The sequence below is a fragment of the Apteryx mantelli genome, chromosome 3 (genome assembly GCF_036417845.1).
Source record: "Apteryx mantelli isolate bAptMan1 chromosome 3, bAptMan1.hap1, whole genome shotgun sequence".
Taxonomy (NCBI): Eukaryota; Metazoa; Chordata; class Aves; order Apterygiformes; family Apterygidae; genus Apteryx; species Apteryx mantelli.
Genome location: NC_089980.1, coordinates 82956843 through 82984089, shown reverse-complemented (window position 1 = coordinate 82984089; position 27247 = coordinate 82956843). Strand labels below are relative to the sequence as shown.

At 37.7% G+C, this 27247-nt stretch overlaps 1 long non-coding RNA gene across 1 annotated transcript; it reads left to right on the top strand.

Annotated features, from left to right (window-relative positions):
- The first annotated feature begins 65 nt into the window (after positions 1 to 65).
- Positions 66 to 26365, top strand: LOC136991583 (uncharacterized). Its single transcript, XR_010883763.1, has 3 exons — positions 66 to 403; positions 21417 to 21463; positions 26026 to 26365. It is a non-coding gene; the product is annotated as an uncharacterized lncRNA (long non-coding RNA).
- Positions 26366 to 27247: the final 882 nt, after the last annotated feature.

Sequence of the window (27247 nt, the reverse complement as noted above, 5' to 3'; positions counted from 1 at the left end):
GGACGGGGGCGTGGCCTGCGCGCACTGCCCCTTTACCCCCGCGCTGCTCTCGGTACCCCTCCCTCCGCCGCCGAGCGCTCGGGCGGGTAACGGCCCGCTCGCTCTTTACCCGCCCCCCGCACATCCTCCGGGCACGGCTGAGGGGGCCCCTTCTGCGCAGGGTCCGCGCGGGGGAAGGGGAGACGGGCCTTAGGCAGGGCCGCCCCGCCGTGGCAAGGCTGGGGGCCTACACGCCAGCTGCACAAACCTTTCCTCATGGAGAGCCCTGAAAATGCCGTGGGTGTCAGCTGGGCGCTAGGTCCGAGCCCCTCCTCACTGGATGGGCTCCAGTGGTGCTACAGCCCGCTGCACATAGGTAGACCGAGCCTTGCTGGCCCCTGGATATGTGCTGGTCTGCGATGGTGTAAGTGCTGTTTTCTCACAACGGTATCTGGTGGGGAGAAGTATCTTAAGACTGAAATAGGTACTAAATTAGATAAGCACTTGACTGCACAATTTCTTCTTCAGGTTTTGGGGGAAAGAGCAACATAGTTCTCACAGGCCGTGGAGTGACCCGGCTAGGTGAAAGGGGGAAGCATCCACTTGAGCTGGTCAGTCCTTTCTGTAACCTCTGCAAACCATAGTTACAGACACATGATCTGACTGGATAAGTACAGAGCAAGAGTCCCTGCCAGAAGGAATTCACAGCCTAATTTAGTACATCATCTAGCTTGGATTAGACTGCTCTCTTTTTCTGTTGCTATCCTCTGCAACTCCAGAGAGCAGCCATCCTCTAACAATTTAATGTCTCTTTGCTAGGCTCTGGCCTTTTGAGAATATACATACATATATATATATTAATGTGGTTGAACACATATATGATTTCCTGATTAAGAGCATCTGCACTGATCTTTTAAGAGTCTTTGATATTCTCTGTTGTGGTAGTTTATCTTTGTTACTACTTTATTTTTTTCTTGCTCTAAAAACCTCTTTTTTGTCTGGATTCTTTGTAGGCAGACAAATATCAAAGAGGTAAACTACAAAAATACATAGCTAAATCTTTTGTTCTCAACAAGGGTATGGAGAAAAAATTACTTAGTATTTGAAAATGACAGAAATGGGAATAGGAAATGATAAGAATGGATCCATTTTACAAAGCAATGTCTCACTTGCTAATAGAAATCCATGCTTGTATATTGGCCTTCTGGAAATAAATGTTTCTGAAAATATTATGATAAATAACCAATTCAACGTGAACTCCCAGTGCAAACTTGAGGGCATTGGGCAAATGAGATTCTTTGATGTATAAACAGGACCCTAACTGGAAGATACAGTTAGATGTTGCTACTTTTGTATACAGTGCTTATGAGAGCATATGGGTCTGTAATTCCCATGTGCCAACACACTGAAAAGGTGTTCAAAAAGAGCCAGAAAAATATAGAAGTTCTGGAAGAGGAATCTTACCTTGAAAGACTTAAACCCAAACTATTTTGAATAGTGGGAAGTCTAAAAAGTGATTTAATTCCAATGTTTAAATAATTCTGTTGCCATAGGCTCAGAATTTGTGGTGTTCAGGAAATTCTGATGCTGATTTCCATTTTTTCATTCTGAAGTGGCCCATTCTGGCAACAGAGAACAAAGGACAGATGGTATCTACCCAGGCAGTGATTCATACAGATGAAATATAAGGGGAAGAAAGAATATTAGGAGCATCTATATCAAATCTGTGTCCATAGATGACATCCATGAATAGCACATACTATTAATTTAGTTTTATTAAATTAAAAAATAAGTCAGTGGCAGCAGTGGCTGTGATTTGTTATGTCTAAGATCAGACTACTGATTCTGAAGACTTGATTTCAATTAATGGTTGTGTCTGACTTATTGTGTGACTATAGGCATACTCTAATTCCTGTGTGAAAGGACACTTTTTCTTAGTGTACCTAATAATACCTGTGGTATTACAGAATGGCTGTCCTAATTTATTATAGCTTATGAAACTCCTAGAAGCCTCAAAAGTTACAGAAACTGTTGTCATTTTAATTTTATCTATACATTTGAAATATTTTGAATAGACTTATTTTTCAAATAAATTAGAGTGGTTTGGATTGATCAAAATCTCTTCTGAAACAGTAAACCTTACTGTGTTTCATTTTTCAGTTTCCTCTGAGAAGCGTATACATTTGTTGTGATTCACATTGGCCCAAAATCATTGTTTTGACCCATTTTGAAATTACTTATTCTACTAGGACAAAACAGTCAAATATGTTTAATTTTTGACTTCCTCTGATATTTGAGTTGTTGAATACTAAGTTCTGTCTAGGCCCTTTTAAATTGAAAAAGAATATTAAATATTTTTACTTTATATTTTATATGTCTTTTAGTAACAGTTTTCATACTTAAATTGTTTTCAAACATCTCTTTATACATGTTATGCCCTTAGAACTCAGATGTTGACCACTAAGAACCTCTTCTCCAGTCAGGTCCACACTTGTAGCATACAGGCTGTTTTCTTTAAGGTTACTGCTGAAGAGAGGCTTTATGCAGCAAAATAGTCAGGGCCCTAATGCTTGTTTCCTTGATGGGATTTCATGAGAACATCCATATAGTAGGGGCTGTAGATCCAGAGGTCTCCCAGGGTTTGGGCTGAGACTGTGCAAAGGCAAATTCAGAGACCGTGCTCTGGGTTTGCTGGAGGGTGCAAGGAGCAGTGGAATGAGGTAGGGCTCTTTTAATGTATATCACTGCTGTAAAAGCTCAACAGTGAAATCTTGAGCATCTCCATTACCGTTGGCTTATGTAAGAGACATAATTTGTATCTATCCAGTGTCCATAAGTGAGTACAGACAGTGCATAGGAATGCCCTTACTGTATGTATATAGAAGATATTTATAAAACTGAAATATTGTTAGTAAAAAATATGCTTTAAGATTGCATTTTCATGTATATGCTATGCGTGCATACTGGCATGTGTGCTATGACTTAATAATTTTGCTTTTCTAGGGTAAAATCAACAACTCCAGCTCTGTGGAAATTTACCTGTGCTTTTTGTGTTCTACCACATATCTATTTAACTGCATCTGCATGCTTGATGTTTGTATGTCTGTGTGTATGTTTTCTAAAATAATGGAATATTAATATTGAGGTGTGCAAGACTAGGAAAGAATTTCATTTACATTCAGTCTGCTGGGAATACTGTGGATTACATTTTTTTCCATGTGTACAAAACCTTTATTTATCCCATTACAGCTTTGAATAAGATAAATGTTTGCAATCACTGCATGCCTTATTTTCAAGCTGTAGGCATAAAACTCCCTCTCTGATTCTTTATAGACAAAAAGTGTTACAAAGACTAAGCTTACTTTGTCATAATGTCTTTTGACAACTCTGAAGACACCAGAAAGTCAGCAGCTTTTACTGAAAGGACAGTTAACAAGACATTTGACTTAGTGGTATTTGCAGGTTTCTGCCATTTAATTTGTTAGCTAGCAGCCACAACTCAGAACAGTGAATTTTCAAATTCTGTGCAAATGCGTATGAACAAAGGTGTTTATATCACAATTCTCATTTTCATTATCATCGTATGTTTGAATTATGCAAGCAATGTAGTAATAAATACCTAAAATATGAAGACTTAAAAGAAGGATTTCTATTTATTCTACCTGAATGCTAAGTTAACTATTCATTACATACATAGCTTAAGTTTATGTACAAGTTTAATTATTTTCATAAAATGATACTTCACCACTTAAAAGAATAACATAAAATACTCAAAATAACATCAAAGCTCAAACATTTCTTTCATTCCTACTTTAATTTTCTGGTCCAAACAAACCTGGTAGAATATCTGAATAAGCCATGATGTCCTCCTTTAACATAAAGACCTCATTGCTGAGGCTGAGGTTAATCTATGGTGCTGAGATTATAGATTCCTTTCTGTATAAGAAATCATACAAAGTAATTTATTTCTGAAAGTGTACAAGTAACATGGGCTTCTTCTGTTAGCTGTAGATAATGATATAAAGAGGAGTGTATTTACTTTCAGATCTGTAAAGGACAAACCAGGAGCCAAAACTGCCTTGCTATGGTTGCAAATATAATCATGAAGGATGATTTCCACTCTGAAAAATGGCAGACTAAATCCTGATCTTAATGTTTCAAATTAATCTTTCTAGATTTATGCTACAGGTAAATTTAGGGATACAAAGAAAACTCATTTTATTTCTCTGTTCAAACTCAAGCTGTGGACATGTTTCTGCACAGGAAAACACAATTTTATCAATATATGCTAAATTTACTCTAATAATGTTGACTTTTCTACTGCAGAGGGGAGATCCAGACTTATTTTCCACACTGGAATGTAAACTTAATCAGCTGCCTAGGATACTTTTATCCAAGGATGTTAGAAAGGGTGTTAGTGTTTTTGTTTTTAAACATGGGGAAAATGGCAGGTAGGACAAAAATTGATGTATTAAGTAACATTTGAATTTAAGACCTTTATCTTTTTGATAAGACTTTTGATCTTTTCCATTTTTATACTTCCCCTCCCTACAATAACTCAGAAAGTAACTATTCAGAGCCAAAAAAAAATACATTTCAGTTAATTCAATTAGTACATTTTTATCTTCATTAGGATGAAAGCATTCCTAGTGAAAGGAACAGTGAGCTTTGGCATATTATCTTAGCTTTTTCCAGGGATGTATTGAGTAACCTTACTAACTTCTGTAATGTGTTTTCTTAATCTTCCTCTAAGGACAAAATTATATGCAAGGGAGTGCTCAGGGGTGTGGGTGGGGTAGGGAGTTGATTTTAATGCAAATGTTAAAATATACTGATACAGGAGACAAAGTAAAGGAAATCTGCCATGTCCTTTTAGTAACAACTGGTAAAGATTATTTTGTACATTTTATTACTATGTAATCTAATGTAACTTGCTTAGCTGAATCCTGACATTATTTAAAAATGCTGAATTTGTGTATACATAACTGTAATGCACTTTATTTTTGTTTTGGAAGAAATGCAGCTTTATAGGCTAAAATACAAAAAATATATGTGAATTATGATATTATTCAGAACGTTAATTAATGATAAACAATACTAAACACTAGTGATTGAATAAAAGACTTCCAACACTGACCTTCTTGGAAAAGTCTAGCTGGATGATGATGTTTGATTAGTTTTGGTATAGTTATTGCCAGCTGGTATTTATCACATATATTATGAGTCTTCAGGAAAAGAAATCATCAGAAGGGAAAAGTGGCTGCAGGCAGCAGCATCCACTTTAAATGTTGCTGCTCCAGCATCTAACATCATATATCTGTTCATTATAGGAGCACTGGAATAGAATTAAGCTGGGATATAATTTAATTTACTGTTTTCTATGCTGGTATTCATGTTGTCCCTTGTATGTACTCATTCTGACTTCAGGGTGCCTGTAAAATCTTTTTACTCTTGCAGCAGGCACAATGGATGAAGTGTAGGGTTTTTTTGTCCTTGAGGTTGTCAGTGTAAGGTCAGATGGGATAGCTGAAAGCTGCATGGAGTGGCACATCTCATCTACAATGCAGGTAAAGGCACCATAAGCACCAGGACTGCTCAGGGTTTCCTTCTCCCTCAGTGCTAGAATGATCTCTTAGAATCAGTGACAAAAATGCTCCAATAGAAAAGTAGTTTAAACAGATGGCTGGTGTAGCTTTGGTTGTGCCCTCAGGGCTGTTCTGTAAAGCAACACAGACAGCATTTGCAAGCTATGTTCCTCAGTATGATGGTATTGGAAATGAAGAGATTGGTTGCTTGAAGGGTTTTATTTTGTATGTGGATAATTAATCTCTTAACATTGGTTCAGGATTTTCTGGTCCACATAACTATCACGGGTCTCCTCCCTGACACTTATTAGTTCAGCTCACTGTATCTTACCCATGTATTTTAGAGGGATTTGAACATACAGATTTGGAAACTAGGAAGAATTTTGGTTTATACTTCAAGAAGGAAGAAGGATAGACTGGTGTCTTTATAGAAAATTTAACAGTGGTAGTTTTCTGGGTTTGCTAAAATTATGCCAGGGCCCCAAAAGCTTTGTACAAGTGTCAGTATTCAAATAAAAATGGCTTTTGTGACGTTTTCGTTTGGTTTTGAAAATGATTACCTTCAAACAGATTAAGACTCTTCTGAAGTTAAATGTATCGGAAACTACAGTATTTAAGATGAATTTGCATATGCAGGTTGTTGACTGAAAGTTCAGTTTTATACAAATGTTTCATTAAAACTGTGGTAAAGGGGGATTACGAAGAGCACTGAGTTTTTTACTGATCTTCAATTATCCTGTCAGAATCAATGGGCATCCCTTGTACTTCTTGCACTTTTACATAATGTAATCTACTAAAACTGACACAGTAACTAAAAATATGGGGAAGAGGGAGGGAAGGTGATACAGGGACCAAAGTTTTGTTTGCCCTGAACAAGGTAACTTGTTATAATTCTAAATTCTGGTGACAGTACTTATATTGTTATTATTAATAGAGATTATGTCTTTGAAACATGCTTACCAGACATCCAGATTTGACTTGAATAATCAAGGCTACAGGGTGGTCAGCTATCTGGATTAAAGTGCATCAGGTCTGAAAAGGTCTCATTATGCTCAGCTCAAAGCAGTTGCAACACAACTTGTACTCAGCAGGATGTTCCAGTGATGGGTTTCCAGCTCTCTAGTCCTTTCCATACTGAACCAGACATGCTCCTACCAGAGACTTGACGCGAGCCCACCTCACTACAGCAATACCTACAGATTTGGAAGGTATCAGAATTAGTGTTATACAGGTCTGGTTCTTGACAGAGGTAACAGACTGACTTTGAGAGAGGCCAACCCTTGAAAACCAAAATACATTCTTCCCCAAATCAATATCAACTTGTGTCTCAGTATATCATACATATATTTTCATTAAGGACTAAAAATCCTGTTGGTACATAATCAAACTAGTTTATGAATACAGAAGTGTGAGTACTTTTAACCAAGTTCTATGGAAAAAAAGTTTGTTATTCAGACAAACCTATTTAAAAATGGTCTCGAGACCAAGAAATAGTACAGATTATTAATATGACCAGAACAATTTTTAGATTTACAAATTTTTGCCTATAAAATTTAATAGCATGTCTTTTAGACAAAGCACATAGGAAAACAGCTGTTTTCAAACACATAACATATAAAACTCCTAAGCATCTTTTGAAATGTACAAAGACTGAGGCAAGATTGTAAAGACTAAATTTCATTGATAGTCATTTTTACATCTGTGTTCATTTTACTTTACTCCTTAATTATAACTCCCTGTAATTACTACAGTAATATGTAAACAAGCAAATAAACTAGATTTTAAGAGAATAATTTTGGAATGATTATTACCACACTTTATATACTGAGATAGTTGTTCTCAATAGACTACCAATTTTCACATGAATCTGTACATTTCTAACATTTAAAGTTTCCTGATTGATAAGATTAGAATTAGATAAAACTAAATAGAATATGTATTCCACTTATCAAGGAAAATAATACAATCTAACATTTGGGTACCAAGAGTTACTGCAAAAAGAATTTGTAAAGTCAAAGATTCTGATGAAGGGATGTGGAGTCTCCAAAATAAGAAACCTGAAGGGCAAGACAAAGGATTGACTCCAAGGCTTCACCCCGTTTGAGTAATATTGCTGATTAGACCATCAGTCCAGCAATTATGCATTTAACTTTCAGTATTCAAGTAATCTGAGTTCATCTTTAGCCCAATAAAAATCTTGCCACTGATAACTGCCAGACAACTGTAGAAATTCACCTCTACTGTGTATTTTAATACCTGTACTTTTTAAAGCCTACTATGACATTCAGAGAACTTTAGAATGGAAATTAGTCAGGGAAAGCAAAAGTAATTCATTATCTTAGTTACAAGGAGCCCTCTTCCCAGCTGCTTTTTTTAAACAGAAGAGATCCATTTCATCAACCATTTACAGAAGACGACTAAAAGCTTTTTTTTTTTTTTGTATGAACGTTATTACTCCACAGTTTAGTTATCCATGGCTTTCTCTAACATCCTTCAGGTATGACATTCATAGGGATCAATCTTAAAGGTGATTTTTTTTCTTGCCAAGCTTGTCAGAACCAATTGAATTATTTGAGACAAAATCCAAAAAGCAGAATATAAAATATAAAGCTATTATAATTATGCATTATTCCTTCCAAGTTTAAGATCTGCAGACTTGAAAAAATATATATTTCCTTCAAACTTAATATTCAAACCAAACCTTGAAAAAAATCCAGTAAATTCTAAAGTTTATGACAGCCCAGTTTGTATTTAAAACTTCTTAAATTCTTTTAAAGTGCCTTATGAATTAAGTCTGTGTAATTTCAAGTGCCAGACTTCTGCTTATAGTAAGGATCCTTTAGGTTTTAAAGCTGAAAATATGATGCCTTTGCAATGGTAATTGAGGACAGCCTTTCATTCATTAACTGAAATAGAGCCATCTAACTATTTTAAAGATGTTCTATGACAAATAAACTCCACATCTGTGGAAAGCTCCATCTTCACATACTTAAGCCAGCTGTGTAGTGTATTTGCCACAAAAGTTTTTTGATGCCGGAGTACACTTACTACTTTAATGACTTGCTAGATAGGATCCTGGGAGATTACATGGGAAAAAGATGATGTATGGTAGCTTCACATATTTATAAATCATACCAACCCTTAGAAAGGGCCCTTAAATCTCCAACATTTGGTTTAATCCAGGGCAAAAACATTTGCTTTTTAGAAGCTTTTTTCTCAGCCAGGGCTTCTGCTACAGCACAAATGGGTCCATCATGGAAGCAAGTAGCTCTCAATTTGTCATCCACCCAAAACAGAGAGCAAGGCTGAGTAGATATTGAAAAGTAAAGGACTGATTCTGCTCCATGTAGCTGTCATACAGTGTGTACTCTGGAGAGATGTACAATTTTCCAGAGCAGGAATTGTAATAAAAATAGGCTCAGATCAACTCCTGCAGAAATGGGGGGGAGGGGAGGGCAGGGAGGGGAACCCACAAAACTTTGCTTCTAAAAGATAAATGTCAATTCTATCCTAGTGTTACAGAAGACCTTCAGGGCCACGTGTAGTCTATGGGGGAACAATACTAACTCTTGATTGCCCAGGCTCATGACAATTTTTTGTGTAGGCCCACTTCAACAAAAACAGTAGTTTTTATTATTGCTCATAACTGCACAGTGTAAATACATAGGTAAATGCAGATTTCTAGTTTTTATAATAACCTACACCATGCACTGGAATCAGATACTCATATTCTAAAATCAAATTCTTGCACTAAAAAGACTGTGGCATAACCCTTATTCTGTCTTTGAGAAATTGGAAGACTCCTGGAACATCTAAGTCTACTAACGGATGTAATTCATATTTGGAGAAAAAATACACAGTTCATCATTCAGCAGACAGTATGAAAACTACTGGAAGACATGTACACAGATGTCTTTTAATTAAAAGAGTATTTTAATTCTTCATGCAATATATTAATATTTATTTGCAAATAATATATAATTCAGCTGCTCAACTCTCATTTAACATCACTCAGGGATAAAGGTATACACCTTTATTATTCAGAAATGGTACCCACCATTCAAACCTCAATTTTCATCAGAGAACAGTTCTTTCAGAATTATCAGTCCGCCTTACAAGATTATCACACTTTTCATTGTCTTTGCTTTGTGAATTACCTTCCATTCACTTTCCTTTTCAGTGATGAATGAGGCAAACTGTACCACTACCTATGTTAATCCTAGTCCTCAATTAATTCAGTTAGTCCATAAATAAGTAGTTAAATGGGGTATTTCTTGTTGGTTGGTTGTAAATATTGTGGTGTAATTCAAAGAGCGACACAATAGCTGATAAAGTCCAAATTAAACAGTGTGCAGCTGCACCCCCTTAGTGATGGGAACACAAAATTCCATTTCAATGGGATTACATCATGGAATTTTCTCCCATGCTAAACTTCCCCTAGAAGAAAGAAAATTCTAATTTCAGATTTGCTTAGCCATGTCAGATCAAGCATTTAGGAAATGGGTCAATGAACTTTAACTACAACAGAGAGTATAACAATACTTATTTTCAGCCGCTTGTATTATGAAAGTATGATGGCTGGAAAAAAAGTTAGCAAAATTTGTATTATGTCATCGAAGGGCTATTGATACCTTCAATTAGGAGCTGAATTTAATTTATTTCTTTTTTGATAATAAGGCTTACAGATAATCAAATATTTGCACTTGTACATATATGCATAAAAATGAATTTGTATTTACCTTTGAATTCCTGAAATGTGCTATCTAGCACACTTACATCTTTCTCAGTATCTGATAAAACATCCATGCTAAAGAAATGAATGTTACACCAAACACTAAGTAATTTTAAAATTCCATTTATAGAAAATTACTTTAAATATTTTATGTAATATACTGTTGAAAACGTGTTCTTATGTCAAGCCATTTTGATAAAAGAGAGGAGAAAGCCATATGCAAAAATGATGCCTGTTTACTCAGGAGAGATGATTATTTCTGCAGCTCCAATTATTTCCATATTTGAGAAAAATGAAGTATAAAAATGGAATGGGTTTAACGTGATTGAAAATAATACTACTAACCTCTGTCTGAATTCCTGCAGCTTCTGCATTTTATTCCTCCTCTGTGAGCACAGTGGTGAGGCTGGATTCACCAGATATTAGTCCAAAAATCTGAAGATCCAAACCTAGCCAAAACATCGTTTCTTACTAGAGAAAGAACAAATACTCTATCAGCATTGTTTTAGATGCAGAGCTGAGGTACAGTAGCACTGGGAAATCCCTTCCACCATACCCATAACACAAAGAATAAATAGTTCTAATAGTGTAGAGCTAATTTAGAATAAGGGTGGCAAGTTGTTTGTTTGTTTGTTTGTTTTTAAACTTTGCAGGAAAACAGAATAGCTGGTAGGTCTGAACATTCTTGTCTTTAAAAGATAGTTTCAGATCTTCAGTTCAACAATCTTTATCATCTAGAGAAAACTTTTTGCAACACTGTTAGAAGTTCTTTCTATCAGTTTCATGTTATGATCCTGAGACAAGTGTCTAGAAGAAAAAACAGATCTAGGAGACTAATTACATAATACTAATTTAATCAAGATTTGACATTTTAACAAGTGAGAAATCACTATAATAATTTTACGTTATTTATTCACCAAGCATTACTTCACTATTACATAATGAAGCTATATTTCTCTCTTTTCTTTGGTCCTTTCATTCTCTTTATTTTGTGTATTTGCTGAACACCTCAGGTATGTTCTTGTAGAGGATACACCTGTATTTAAAATATATATATTTTTTTTTTACAGTGGTAACCAAACACTTTTCCATCATTTTCTTTTAAAAATATTTCTCTAAACACTATTTCCTTTGTAAGCTATTTTTCTCCTCTGCAACTTTTCTTCCTTAGTGCCACTGTCTCCACTTGACAACTAAAATATTTCACACAAATACTACAAATTCAAACTTAAAGTTAGAGCATATAGACATTCAAAGTTATATTCTGAATCACTAAGAAATTATACTTTTTCAGTAAAATGACTGCTAAAAAGCAGGATTATCTGTCATTCATAAAAAATGATACATGTCCAAGTTATGCTAAAATGGGTTAAGATATTCTTCCATAATTCTTTTATTAAGGCAATAAACAAGTCTAAGTAACAAAGCAATTTCACATATTATTATATGCAAGCCTTGTTTCATGGATTTTACTTCCTCATACCACTGGCAAAGAAAATGAAGTCAGGATTTCACCTGGAAGGTCAGGTATTAGAGCAAACTCCTTTTTGGCTGAAGGGAATTCTGCTCTTCTAATAGCTCTTACAATGTCTTGTGAAATCTTAATATTAGACTTTAACTCAATACATCACATCATATCAGCAAGTCAACTAAAAATTTCTTTATTAAACCAAAAGACAATTTACTTCAAGCACATTTCTGTTACCATACCAAGTAATCATATCCGGCCAGGTCTAAAACTTTAAGTATTTATAGAATAATTCAGGTTAGAAGGGACCTCAGGAGGTCTCTAGCCCAACATCCTGCCCAAAGCAGGATCAGCTGTGAGGTCAGACCAGGCTGCTCAGAGCTTTTCCAGACCTTGCTCAGTAAAGCCTTAAGGATGGAGGCTGCCCAATGTCTCTGGGCAGCTTGCTCCACTGCCTCACTGTCCTCATGGGGAAAAAGTTCTTTCTTATACCCAGTATGAACCTCTCTTTTTCAGTTTATGGCATTGTCTCTCATCCTTCTGCCATGCTCCGCTACAAAGCCCCTGACTCCATCTTCTTGATAAACTCCTCCTGGTATCAGAAGGCTGCTATTAGATCCCCTCTAAGCCTTCCCTTCTCCAGGCTGAACAAGCTCCAACAACAGTTGCAAATCCATTCTGACTGGCTTCCAAAGAAAACATTAGCAACAGGCTCTAGCTTGCATTATTTATGGATTTTTTTTTTTTTTTAAGTGTTATCTAACATGTATCCCTCCCTCTGGTTCCTTGCTTTTGTCAGAACTGGTTGAACCCCACTTTTGGCAAGTAGCTATTAGCTGAACCAGCTGTATAGATGGTATTTATCCTGCAACCTTTAACACATCTTATATGACATGACTCATCCTACTAAGTGGTAAACATTCCATTTTCCCAGCAAAGGACAATGTCTGAAACAACAGATGATATTCTTAAAACAATAATTTAACAAAACACAACTATTTAAAGCCTAAATATGTTGATACTTTTCTGTGCTTTTTCTTCTCTCAATTCAAGAAATGGGGTCATTCTACTGCGAGGGTTCGTGGAGCAAGAGGAGGAGGAAAGCACAGGGGAAAAAATGGATTTCTTTCAATGGATCAAAATTTATGGGGAGCTTTTTTCCTTTCATGCTAAGGCCATCTGTGTGGGAGATGGGAAAATACAGGATAGGATTTTCTTTATTGTGAAAATAGGCTCACATTCCTATTATGAAAGTCTGAGGTGGAGAAGTATTGGCATATGAAATACAGTAGCATATGCACTGCACATCATGCAGTGACAGTTAAGAATTACCACACTACCAGTATGCATTACTGCCCTGAGATACTTACCTCTACTCAACTGCCAAAACATGACAGTGACCATCCTGTAGCATATGTAACACTGTTGCAGCTTTTCATGTAATTGGGCACTCTCAAGAAGTCACTACATAATCTACCAGTAAATAGACCCTAGTATGACTTCTGAGAGTTCAAAGCAAAAAAAATATCAACCTTCCAGTGCCACTTGGACTAACAAATCCTGGAGAATCAGATCTTTTTACTCTCTAATTATCCTTCTGAGCTTCACTCCTGCTGTTAAGTCAGTGGAAGAACTACTGGTGGTCAAAATACTACAATGCCAACTAAAATAACAACAATCCACAAGATATTATTATCAATGTCTTGCACAAGCAAGCAAGCAAGCAAATAATCCGACTACAATAGGTCCCTGTACTGAACTGCCTCCCTATCAGACTTCTTTACTGTAAGGAAAGGTACAAACCAAAACTGATACTCACCAAATAATCAAAATCAGGGACTATAAAGAGGTGGACAATTAGGAAGCACAAAATATTATCAAAATAAAAAGAAAAGAAATATAGGAACCGATGTGACAGATGATAGATTAATAGTTAATTCATACCCTTTGCACATAGATTCCTGTGTGAGTCCATTTCTAGATTTTCTGGGGGGCGGGGGGGAGGAAAAAAGAGAAATCAGCATGAAATTATGCATGAACTTGATGAGGAGGGGTAGGGAAGGCAGGAGAAATAAGTGATAATGCATCAGTTAGCAGCCTGCCACCAAAATAAGCATGAAAAGAACAATTGCCGAACTCTATACAGAACTACACTGAAGATGGAAACTCCATGTAATGAAAGATTTCGATTACTGTTTTTGTTCCAGTCTTGAATTTCTTTATGAAAGTTCTGACAAAGCTTGTATTTAACATATCATTTTTGCCTTATTTGTAGCTATAATGAAGTCTTTTGAAAGTCACTTAAAAAAGAAAAATCAAAAGTAGGTTTGAGAAATATTTCAAATCCCATCTTCTCTAAATAACAAAAAGAGCACTTTCTAAGTGCAAAATGTTTATGTTAAAGTTCTTCCATTCAGCTCAACCTGCACATCAGTAGTTCCAATGAACTGGACTGTCTGCCAAACCATCAAAGACATGAAATGTGTCTAAGATAGTAAAGAATTAACCTGCAAATCATTACAGAGAGGCTGTCCTACTTCTTTCTTATGCATTATTTTCTTTCTCACTCATCTCTTATTGACATAGGTAATAAGTTTAAATGAGAATCAAGAAAGTTGGTAAAAAGAATGTAAATGCTCAGCTCATATTTCAAATGATGAAGAAACAGGTCATGAAGTGAATAAACACCAACAGAGGAGCCAGAAAGCCTAACTTTCCCTAGTAACAATTTCTATCTCCAAAACAGTAGAGAAATCGCTTGCCATCAGTGGAGACTGAACTAAAGAAATAAAATATTAAAGAGAAGACACATATTGTACCTTATTATTCAAGAGGAACCATTTCTTCTCTCATTTTGACATCGTCCTACTAAGATAACAGCTGGAGCTCTTTAAATCCATTACAAAAAGACATACCAAGTAAATCAGCATCCAAAAGCAGCAACAGATCTCCATAAACAAAAAGTATAACTCCATTTTATTTTGTATTTGTAACATGAAAGCAGAATCCACCTCTGTAGAGATCTTGCCTCATGGCCCTTGATGACATTTGCTAGAAAGCCCAGAATCTATCAGATTGAACCAAGTCTTTAAATGAAGGTTTCTAGTATACAACCTTTCTCATTACAAAATTCTTTTAAACAATCCATTACAACAGAGGAACTGGGAAAGTCACTTGCTGTACTCTCTCTCAGAAACAGAATAGTATAGGACAAAATGAAAAGAAGGCTTCTCTCTGGAAGCTCACCTCTATACAATCATGAAGCAAGTCAACTAAGGTCAGAGTTATGCCAAAAACATCTCTAGTTTAAAGCCATGAGGACAGTAGTGTTACTATTAGACAGAAACTTGGGCAAAAGATATTTTTCAGGTTGCCCCAAATGATATCACTAGTTGTGTTTTTAAAGTGTATTAAATATGTTGGTGATACACTATACAAATGGTTTCAGCTTGAAGTAAGTTTGCTTTTTTTTTGGGGGGGGTATGTTTTTTGCAATAGAGGCTTACAATAGAAATATTGACACAAACTAGCAGGGATCTCTCTAATAACATTGGTTGAGGCACCATGTCTGTCTCACATTCACGATTCCCAAGCAAGCAAGAGGTAATTCATTTCAGGATGTCAAGAAATTATTATTTATCAATGAACTGTTCACTGCAAACATTTGCAGTGACAAGAACTATGCAAGTTTGTTCAAGGTAGTATACTACAATAATTTAATTTTTTAAACCTGTGTTATTTCACTGGCTTTTTCTACTGTAAACCTTCCTATTTACCACTTTCAAATTCCAGTCTTTCTTTGACTTGTCAGAGAATTAATACTGCTCTGTAGCGAATGTATAGGATGAAACTAGGTCACTTCAGTAACCTGGGGCTGTCTTTGCTCTGTCTCAGTGAACATTGCTGGGCCATGATGAATGAATTATTTCTTTCCTTGACAGACAATAGACGGAATTATTTTAGGAAGTTTTATGCCCATTTCAGGCTGGTTAAATGTTAATATGTAATCCACTAGGATTAGAGACAAGAGCAGAATACAGCTGGCATTTCACAACAAAGACTACCTGGAAGAGTCCCAGAAAGATCAGTCATTGCTCTAGTTCTGTTCAGTCTCTACTCTTGTGTTATTTTTGTGTGAACAGATAGAAAGATCTGGGACCTAAGTATCACAAAGATGCAGAAAACACTTGGATCCATCTACCTTCACCACAAAAGCTGTATGCCTGGCAAAAGGATAGTAATTACACAAGATCAACTCACATATGGAAGACCAGCAAGGCAGTGCTTAAATTTGAACAAAAGCAAGCAAATGGAATGAGTTTTTAGCCATAGTGAATTCTTTGCACTTGACACTCAAGAATAGCATTTTCTAGTCTCTTTAGAGGAAATCATGGCATCCTGGGATATGGGACTGACTTTCACCTACAAACATTTTTATTACATCCTGCAAGGACTGCAGTTCTGCATCACACCTGAACCATCAATTTAGGAATCAGCCTAATTTGAAGCACATATCTACAGCAGTGGTGACAATGAGCAACTCTAACCTGTCTTTGTTCCTCATGGTGGCTTCCTTCATGAAGCCACACTTTGGACTTCAGTCCTTGTTTTCAAGGTGCTCAACACTTGAGCACACAACGCGTAGATATCCATGAGATACTTGCGATGAGGAAAGCTAACAAACAGTTCTCACCCACAGCTACAATGAACTTTCAGTGAAACTTTCTATCACCATGGTGAACATTTAATGCTCTCTCCTGCCTATTTCTTACAGGCTGACAATGGAAAAGCTTCTACACAGGTGTTAAGCCCCTAACAAACATTGTCAGCTTTCACTCTAGGCACAGATCATTTCACCTGACTGTGGTAAAATGAAAAATTACCTTCAAAAACACCTCTCTGGAGATGCCACACTGAATCTTATCAGCTTTGATTACATGAAATTCACATTATCATTAAATCTCATTCAAGCCATAGTCTCATTGCACAAAATATAACTCTAAAACAGTTTTAGATAAGCCCTTTATTGTCAGCTTTCACATTTTCCGTGCTGTTTGCTTCCTCTGGATCCTTTTCTAATGCAACCCTCTCTTAAAAAGGGGTTCAAGCAGGACTATCTGTCTTCCCCAAAACAGAGAAGCTTCCCTAAGGTGAGGGGAGCGGGCAGTCTTCGCAGCCTGTCACCCCTGCTACATGCTGGACTCTCACACGGCCCCGGCCCACCGGGGTGCTGCCGCCTCCTCACCCCCGCCATCTTCCCCACCGCCGCTCCCGCGCCGCCGGCACCAGCCCGCCTCGGCCCGGCCGGGCCCGTTGCTAGGGTCAGCCTCTGCTTGCTCGGCTCCCTTTGTGCCCCCCCCACCCCCGAGTCAGGCGCATGCGCATCGGCGCCAGCCGCAGGCGCCCGCCTGCGTCCGCCCCGCGGCTCAGCGCGCGCCGGAGCGCCTACGCGGAGGGTGGCGGGCCGCGCCGCTGCTCGCGCCGCAGGGCGCCCCCGCCGCGGCAGGGCGGAGCCGTTGGAGGACAACGGGTGGCCGCGCGGTGTCGCCCACAGCGCAGCGTCGCCTGGGGGAGCGCGCGGGCGCTGCCGAGCCGAGCCGAGCCTTGGCACGCATGGCTAGCGGGGGAGTCTGCTTCCCCGAGTGTTATTAAAACTTGATGAAAGTACTTGGAGAGCTTTCCTTCCCCGATTAAGGTACTCTTGTCCAATTCGAGGTCTCCTGTGTGCTGCTCCGTCTATTCAGCCTTTCTAAATGGCTTTCAGAATAATGGGTCTTTCACTTGCTCTCTGTGGAAAACAGACCATCTTTGCCTTAGAGACAGTACCTTTTGGTTATAGTTTGCTGTTTGTTATTAGTATATACTCAAGACTTTTGTGGAGGCCTCAGAAGCATTCAGGGACTGTTGGAATACTCTGATATATCCATATTTATCAGTTATTGAATTTTTTTTTCCCCCCACGTAAAACCATGATTGGAGTTCAAATGCTGTAAACTAAGGATCAACATCCTGAGAATGACTGTGATGATACACACAACGCTTTTTAGTGAGATAGCTGAAAGGGCTGAAATGAAGCCCCCATATGGTTTACTTATTCTGACTCTGGATATAGCCAGTCTTTTCCAACACATGCTGTTTCTAAAAATGGTTTATGTCAGACCTCATCACTGGCAGGTCCATCTTAAATATGAAAGAAGTGATCAAACAGAGAAAAGAAATGAAGAGATAGAAAGAGATTTTTTATGAATTCAAGTCTATTTCTCTCCCCAGTATGAGGCAGCCCACACAATTTTCACACAAACAATTGGAGGCTTCCTAAATTTGCTCTTTGATTGCTCACCATTGTACCATACTACAAATTTATATGTTCAGTCATGGCTCCAGCTATGCATCTACCCACTTACAGTTATTTTTTCCTATACAAAATTACTTCCTTTTCCACTGACGCACATAATCTGTGCCTTCCCATGATTGTAGATCTGATATATATAGAGAAGACAATAATGGATAAGTATTTCAACTTGATTTCTGACATATTATTGGAAAAAAGAAACAATGGCTTATGTGTGTGTACATTTTGCCTGAACAATAAATAAATAAATAAATAAATAGAAAGCTTCAGTCACACTATTCAGTAATATGTCAGTAATTATCTGAATTTTGTGAATGATTAAAATGACATCAAGTGGACATAAATATACAATCATATCTATAATGATTATGACCACAACTAAGTTATGGTTATGATATATAACACATGGAAGGCATATATTATCACCCCACCTACCACTCTTCCTGCCGTGGTAAGAATCTCATTTTTCTGAGTCTGGCTCCTCCAACTTCATCTGACCCCCTGTTCTTGTGATGGAAAAGGTAGAGATTATCAATTCTTATCTACCCTTTCCATGTGTCTCATGATTTTGTAAACTTCTATCGTGTATGTATCTTCTCTTTTCCTGAAAAGTCCAAGCTTTTAATTGGTTGTTCAGCTGTTCTATACTTTTAATATCTCTGTTGACCTTGTCTGAACCTTTTTCAATTCTACAACATACTTTTTGAGACAGAGATCCTGGAAGTGCACACAAGTTGAGATGGGAATGAATAATTGATTTATGAAGTGTAGTATACATTCCATAGGTTACAGCTGTGGAATGAAGACAGTTGAAATCTGCTTCTGTTCCTTTTTGGTCAAAGTGACATATCGATATATGGAATACTGGCAGTAAAATACTGTAATTATATCAATCGATTATGTGGGAAAATGAGACATTGAAAAGCATTAAGACCATGAAAAATGTGTTGAATAATGATTTTTTTTAAAGATACCATATGAACTAAAGAAAATGCTTTCACTGTACTACAGTAAACACAACCTGATTTTTTGGGGTAACATTAAAGGTGGCACATATTCATCTTTTTTACTACCTATTGTTGAAGTAAAAACTACAATCTATGATGTTAACAGTTTAGCTAAAAATGAAATTGAAATGATTATGTTGACATAAATATACAAACTATTTATTTCCTTCATTTTGAAGATCTAGGCTTGCAGTATTAGAAACAACTTTAACTATAATTATACTTACTGTCTTTTGAAAGTATATTTATGTGGTATATGTTTATTTGTGTAATTCATCCTTTAAAAGTCCTTTAAAATAAAAATTATGTAATTTAAATATTTTTATTTTTCTTAAAAAAAAAGTGTTTCTCTGAGGGAGGCTAAACCACTAAATTGTCTATAATGGTGTGTCTAATTGGTTTGAAAAAAGTTAATTTTGAAAATATTCTTCCTTAGACCAATATGTTAATCACATACACCAGGAAAAAGTCTGAATTTAAGATTATATGCAAAAATCTTAAGTAAAATCTTTCAATTTCAAGATGAAAGATCTGGGTTAACTATATCCCATGTCTTTTTACCAAACTTCCATTTTATATAAGCAGAGGACCTGATACTTTAAATGATTCTTTCAATGAATTCTGAACTCTTGTTTTACAAGGGACACCTCTTTTATGTTTTGCTGAGTTAGTCTGCATGTAAGATCTGACATCCTGTAATTCAGTTTGCATATTTTGTACATTCAGCTTATCTGATATCAATCAGTTACAATTTTCTAGTAAACTCTCTTCTGAGGCCGGTTTGGAAGACATTTGATAATAATTTTAGGAAAAGACAGCATTACTGGTTTTAAAATGAAAAATGGAAAAATATACTTCTCCTAGAACAAAAATGTTGCAGCTTTTTAAAGCTGAATGTTTAAAAGCCCATGAACCCTACAGATGCAGTCAAAGTGCCCAAACTGCATAGTAAAATATGACATGGAATATTTCTAATGAATGTCTTTTCTTGTTAAACAGAACATTTATCTGGATTTGATAATACTGTGAGACTTCAAAAATTACATGTTACTTAGGCAGTTTACCTGTTTATTCAAACCTAATAGAACATACAGCTTAAAAAAGGATTCACTGGTCATGTATTTGGAGTTCAGATGGTTAGTGAAAGCATGGGCAAACATATAGCCATAAATCATAGAAGATATGAGGCTTGGAAGAATTTTCAGAGGACTTTAGGAAGTATCTAGCAAGTTGAACAAAGTATATTGGAAATCTGAGGATCTGAGAGACAGAACTTCAAAGTAAAATTCTGTATTTATAGAACTATATATCTATCTATATCAAAGTGAGTGAAGTTCTGTATTCTTTTATATCCTGCAAAAAGAGTGGTCTGTGAAGTGGCTGAAGATAAAGTGTGCTCTGCCTCCTGTCCATCCACACAGCTGCCTGAGAGCCAGCTTGTGGCTTGCTTGTGGGCTGGTTGTGGGCAGACTCATCAGGTGTGCCTGATACTGTGCTCATCTGTCAGGTGTGCTGAGGTGACTTCAGTTCCCGCAGGTGCCAGGTATGCTCTAGCCATACTGAGTTCATGCATAAAAGTCTGAGGTTTACAGAGCTCTTTCTCAGAGTTGCCCTCAGCAGCAGAAAAAAATCCCCTCAGAAAATCCCTTGCATCAGTAAATATAAGGATGTATATGTTAAGAAAAGCACATCCTATTGTCAGTGTGTACAATCATGCATCTTTTGGTTTATTCATGTTCTATTTAGTAATATCGTGTATTTTTTCTCATATTTTAGACAGAAAGTATAGTATTTCATAGTACTATGTATGACTGTTTCCCACACAGTGTTCAAGACAGTCATACAAACAGAAGGTACAGAACATGTTAAAATTAACTGAAAGAAGAGCAATGAACGTTTGCTGGGAAATGTAGGTCACCTATTTGTGCAAGTTAGTTTCACAGTTCACTGCCTAACCTCCTGCTTTCTTACCTAAGGATGGTTGTATTGCTAAGACAAAATAAATATGTAGTACGTAGAGAGTGTTAATATTATTTAAATACATTCCTGAGGAGTGAAATTGAGATAAGCTAAGTAATAAGCTAAGTAATAAGAAGTGTACTGGAGTATTAACACAGTGAAATTAGTGTAAGTATAAAGGATAAAATAATCAGTATAAGATTCCACAAATGTGCTTGCAGTTATAACAAATATGTAGTTGTATTGTATTATTTGATAAATGTCATGCAGTCGTATCTTTAAATATTACATTGTAATGTAGGAGCACAAATGAATTTTTTTTGTTAAATTACAGGAAACGGACATTGAACAATCTTTTAAGAATATTCCTTGCACATGACGGTAAGATACTACTTTTGTAGCTGGTGCTGTTATCAGCCTCAGTCACAAAAATGCAAGCTTTTTGTTGTGGAAACCATTTACAATGTACACATTTTCATCTGTTTATAGACATATTTCAAAATTAGAGAGGTACCGAAAAGTCCACAGCATAGTGCTGAATTTGCACTAATTTATGAAAAATATAGCACATCCTCTTCAAAATTGCTGCTCTTAATCTTGAGTAGAAAATAATTTTTCTCAAAATTTGCAAGCCTGATCAGATCCAGCTGAAAACTAATCCAACCAAAAGATGGCTTTTTTAACCTGGATCAGCTCTCTGATCTGACTCACTGGAGGGCAGCACAAGTGGCTGTGCCAGCATGAGGGCAGGGGCTGGATGGTAGCTTTTGGTAGCAGTGCCAATTTCTGATGGCTTAAAGTGTTCATTCAGCAATAGCCTGGGTGTGCAAGTCCACAGTGACTTAAGTCAGCCTAAGTTGGTACTATCATGATTCCATGACATTCCATTCCTTCCCTCAGCTGCATGTTCTCACCTTTCCTTTATGGTGGTACAGGATTTTGTCTTACTCCATGGTGAACCAGTTTGGGTAGTGAAACTCGCAGAGAACTGTGCATTTTTTTTTCTAGTTTAGTTTTCTGCTAATTGAGTCCTCCAGATTAACTCCTCAGAAGGTCAATACAAACACCATGGCATACAGTAAGAGAGCACAATACACAGTTACGGGCAGAATGGCAGCAGCTGACTTACATTGGCGCTAATTAGCATGGAGTTATAACTGTTTTGTGGCAGCGAAAGCTCACCTAGGCCAAGCTGCTGCAATCCTGCCTTCTCTTTCCTTGCTGCATGTTCCTGCCCCTTCTTCCTACAGACACTCATATCCATGGAAATTGCATAGGAAGCCGATGCAAGGATCAGCCACAATTTTTTTTTGTTAAGTAAGGTTGTTTTTTAACTGTGCCAGCTTCTGAACCAGCTCCCTGCCTGGTCACATAGCCACCAGTCCTGGCACTGGGTGAAGACTGGACTGCAACGCATTGGGAGGTATAGGGGAGATCCCCAATTTAGGTTGGCTAAAGCTGCCAAAGAACTGTGTCTTCAGAGTGATGGGAAGTGATTTAGTCGCCTAAAGATCTTCTCTGTTGAATGAAAGAGTGAAAGTGAAGTGAAAGCTGCAGAGACAAGAGCTCTGCAATGTGTGAATTGCTCTGTTCCTCCTGCTGGACCCTCTCTTCCCAAGGGCAGTGCCTGGGGGCCTCTGATATGTGTCCACTGTGCTTGAGAGAGAACCCAAGAGAAACAGGTTCCCTCTGTTGCCTCCTGAAATGAGTAAGCAGAAAGAGGAGTGAAGTCTGTATATGAGTTAATGTTCACGCCAAAACCTCCCAGCATGTTTCTGCCTTTCCAAGCCCCCATCACCCCAGTTTGTGAGACATTAATTCTGTCAGCCACTGAGCAATGTGACAGGAAAAGGAGAGGTTGTGTTGTTATGGGAAGAAAAGTGCTCTGTGACCTGTGTACCTTGCTCGTGGACTGCAGGCCTGACTATAATTCTAATTCACTGTCTATAGGCAAAAACTAGATGCAATCTTGTACATACAAATGCTGACAGCTTTAAATAAGTCAGAAAGCAAGCCAGGTTTTTCTGAAAATCTATCTTGTAAGCAATGTGGCTTCCTGGTACTGTAAAACCTCCTTTTAAAAACTGCCAACAGATATGCATAAACATGCTTATGCTAATCATAGATAAATAAATTACATATACAATAAGTAAACAGTAAATAAGCCCAAAATGGAAAGAAAAGGAAAGGGAAAATCCTTCCCTTTTATATATGTTTCTGGTATAAAATAATGCCAAAATGTGAATCTGATGTGTGTGTGTGTGTCTATTTAAGAGTTACGCATTTTATTGAAAAAGCATTTAAGATATACTGAATCTTAAGAGAAAACATTTTCTTTGTATTTAGTCTCACACATACTAAAATTCAGCTTTCCTTAAGGCTGTTTTATTTATAAATTCATATTTATAAATAATTTCCATAGAATTACTCTGAAAAAATTGCAAATGCGGTAACAATAATAAAAACATTACTTTCATTTTTACAGAGAATACTGTAAAATAAAATCTGCATTTGGCTTTCAAGCTATGTATGTAGAATATAAAATAATACTGAAATTACAAGCATGAGAATATCTAAATTGATTTTTTCAAAGCCCTGCATGTTGCCTGGGGAAGGCATGTGCAGCCCTTCTCTTGCTCTTCAGAGCCGGTAATACCTGTGTCATACCCATGAATTTGTGCTGTAATGAGGAGTTTCTGCCTGATGAAGGCTGTGAAGGCTTCAGAAGGAACCAGCTGGGTATTTTTCAAGGAACTTTTTTCAGAAGTCTGAGGCAACTTAAAAAAAAAAGTCATTCTGTTTTGAATCTCTGAATCTGTAACTGGGAACCTATTTTATATATCCAGAATCTGGTTACATGTAACAAACATGTGACAGATCTGACATCTGTATGAGTCATACTTGTGTCATGAGTCTTTCCTTCATCAGTTCTAGGGTTGTCACTCTTTAATGGTCATGTCTGGGATGACAGTAAATGAGATGACTGAGGAGGAAAGACAAAACGGGCAAGGGCTGACCCAATAAAAACAAGATTGTAGTTTTTAACAGCATTTCAAGTTTATTATCATTTTTGAGGCATAGTTGTTTCCTTTGATGTTAGTTCCGGTTAGCTGGGGTGCTCACTGCTTTGCTTTGCACTAATAAGTTAGACTGTGGGTCAGGGCAGTAGAGACAGACACCCATTTCCTTCTACCACTGCTCTTCCAGCAGCAGTAACCCTGGCACAGGGACAGTGCAAACATCTGAGAATTTAAATCTCTCTGCAAGATTTGCCAGAGGACATCTGTCAGAGCCCAAAGAGGTAACAGCTGCACAGGGCAGGGTGGAAAAATTTGAAAGAGAGCAAGTACTGATAGGAGAGAGGACAGCAATTTTTATCTGCCTACGGCAGCAAAAAACCTTGCATCAGCTCTGCTCAGTTTTAATACATATTTTATTCAGGTTTAGTTTAGTTTTCCCAGGGAATATTCTGACATGCATTTGGGTTGCATTATTCTTTATGTTATTATTGGCTTACCTAGTTCAGTTTAGGGAAAGGCACTCTAAGCAGAATACATTTGAGATTTACTTTTCAAAATGCAAAGCACATCAACCTAATAAATACCCCCGGAAGAGTCTTACATCCAAGAAGCCACATTGTTTTATGCGCTGGCCCCTAGCAGTTTGAAGGCAATATTTAGAGATGTAGAAAAGGTCATTGCTGCTAAAGCATATACCATGGGAAGAGAAGGAAAGATAAAAACTTATGACCATGATAGATTGTAGGAAAGTGACGTGTCTGAAGATTTACCAGCATTCATTGTGAAATTTTGACAATAGATATAATATGTGCTTTTCTTTCCTGAAAGAGCCTTGGGTATTACTGAAAAAGCTCAAGCCTGTATCTTGCAGTATCATAAAGCCTGTAAAATAAGATAATGAAAGGTCAATGTAGAGCCAATAGTGTTAATGATCCTGAAGAAGCTGTAGTCTCACAGTACCATTCAGTGAGTATAAACAATCCAGTCATTTGTCCCTTTTCTGCAGTTCAATGAAGTTGTACAAGTCTACATGTGCATATATAAATAAAATCAGGTTTTCCCCAGTGAGTCTTTATGGTATTCAAGATGCAGATTCGGTTGTTCCTAGAATGTGCCAATATCAAACAGTGACAACTGAAGACTGGATTATGTACAAAGATGCCAATGAAAATTCAGACCTTCTTGTTCCCATTCACTATAAGTCTTTCCTGCATCATCCTTGCCACTCCAAGGCTAGGGGTATGCTCTCCTTCCCTTCTAGAGGTCATAAGGAAGCAGCATTGCTAGCTCCTCTTGATCAAATATGAAAAGTTTTCCTGCTTTTTTTCCTATCAGGGAGCAGCAAAGGCCAGCTGCTCCCTAAGGGATGATGAGCCAGGAGCTGAGGGGGGACCCCAGCACCAGCTGTGCACTCAACAGTGGGGGCCATTCCACAGGGTCTGACCACAGCGGACAGACCTGGGGCTGGTAATGAGGTCCATCAACAGCCCAGGACGCAGCAAGTGATGATCCAGGGCCAGAGGCTCTTGTCAGGAGCAAAAGGAGATGGGGCCAGGGTCAGGGCTGGGGACAAGCTACAACATCTGACCGAGGGGCCCACCCAGGAGACCAGCTACCTACAGCACAGAGTCAGGTCCACCCAGGATGCAGGGCTGGAGACCAGCACTGCTGCGGCATCACTGGGCTGATAGCCCCGGGCTGAGCTGAAATAAGGTCCTGGGCCCATGAGTGGCATAGAGGGGGGCTCCAGGTGAGGCTGGCCAGGGTCAGTAAGGCCTATTAGTGTCCTCAGGGCCCTGACCTTTCCAAAGGAAGCTTTTTTGAACTGCACTTCCCATCACTCCTAGAGAAAATAATACTAAACCCCAATAATCATTTCCAATGGTCATGGCTACTCTGGCTTTCAACCTCCTCCTCTTACAGAAGCAGCACTGAAATGTTATGTTTGCTGTTGGGAGAGCCCTGGCTCACAGCCTGGTCAGAGAGATCAAGGGTGTCCATTCCTGCTGGACTCCATCCTCACCAGAAGCTGGATACGCTGCTCGCACAGTGACAAGATACCAATGAGAAGTGGATTGAAAGCAGAAAACTTCTTTAGGAGGCAGCAACTCCTGAGTCCTCCTGAGTTTCTACCAGCATGTTTTCCTTTCATTTTGGAAAGAAAAAAATGTAATCTATTATACCAACCATTAGAGGGTTGTTGGGTTGCAGATTTGGTATGAAGATCTGGCTCCAATAAATTCAGTGGAAATTTTGGCTTTGATTTCAATGTTTTTTTCAACCATTGTCTTATGCATAATGGAGTGTGTTGCTGCTGAGGAACCTACAATGAACCCATGCAAAAGTGCTAAGAATCAGCCCATGGACCTGTTTCCCAGATGATGGATTAAAATAATGTTTCAGATGAGAAAAAATGGAAATTAGATTGTTTTCCTGGCCAAAGGAAGGCAGAGGTTTCTTTAAACTGTCCTGTTTCTTTTCTTTGTATGTGAAATAAAATGTGGACTGACAGGAGGCAAGTTCAGCACACAGTGTTGATATGCAATCAGCGGAACAAAACTTAGTATTCATGAAGTGTTTTTGATATCCTTGTGATATACATGGTATATAATGCCACTTCAGAGGTATGTCTACAGTTGCCTGTATTATTTCTCTTTTGCAGTTGTCATGTGTATTTGCAAAGACGTAGCTACTGAAGTGAACCAGTCTTGTCCCCTTCCACAAGACCTGAAAAGAGATTTTTCATCTTGCAGTGACTAGCCGGGTCAGTTTCCCACTAAATATGGCCATCTGAGACTACTGCTTTTGTGGGACTTACCACGTATGGTACTGTTAGAATTTTTTTGTCCTCAAACTCCATCAGGAGTGTAATTCTTTCAAACTATTCTAAATTCATTTTTTTCCGTAATATTCCAGCCACATGTTGCCAGCCTCTGGATATAAGGCTTTCTAGCAGGGCACTACATAACTGTTAAAGGAATTTGGAATGCATAGATGCTAATCATAATGTAGGATATTCAAAAGTTATTCTTTATATTTTGTTGTTGTTCTTCTTCTTCTTACAGTCATAGGTGCAGATAAAAGGCAGTGAGAATGTACAGTTCTTAATTCCCCAAAGGCCAAATTTCATGTGGATAGTAGCAGT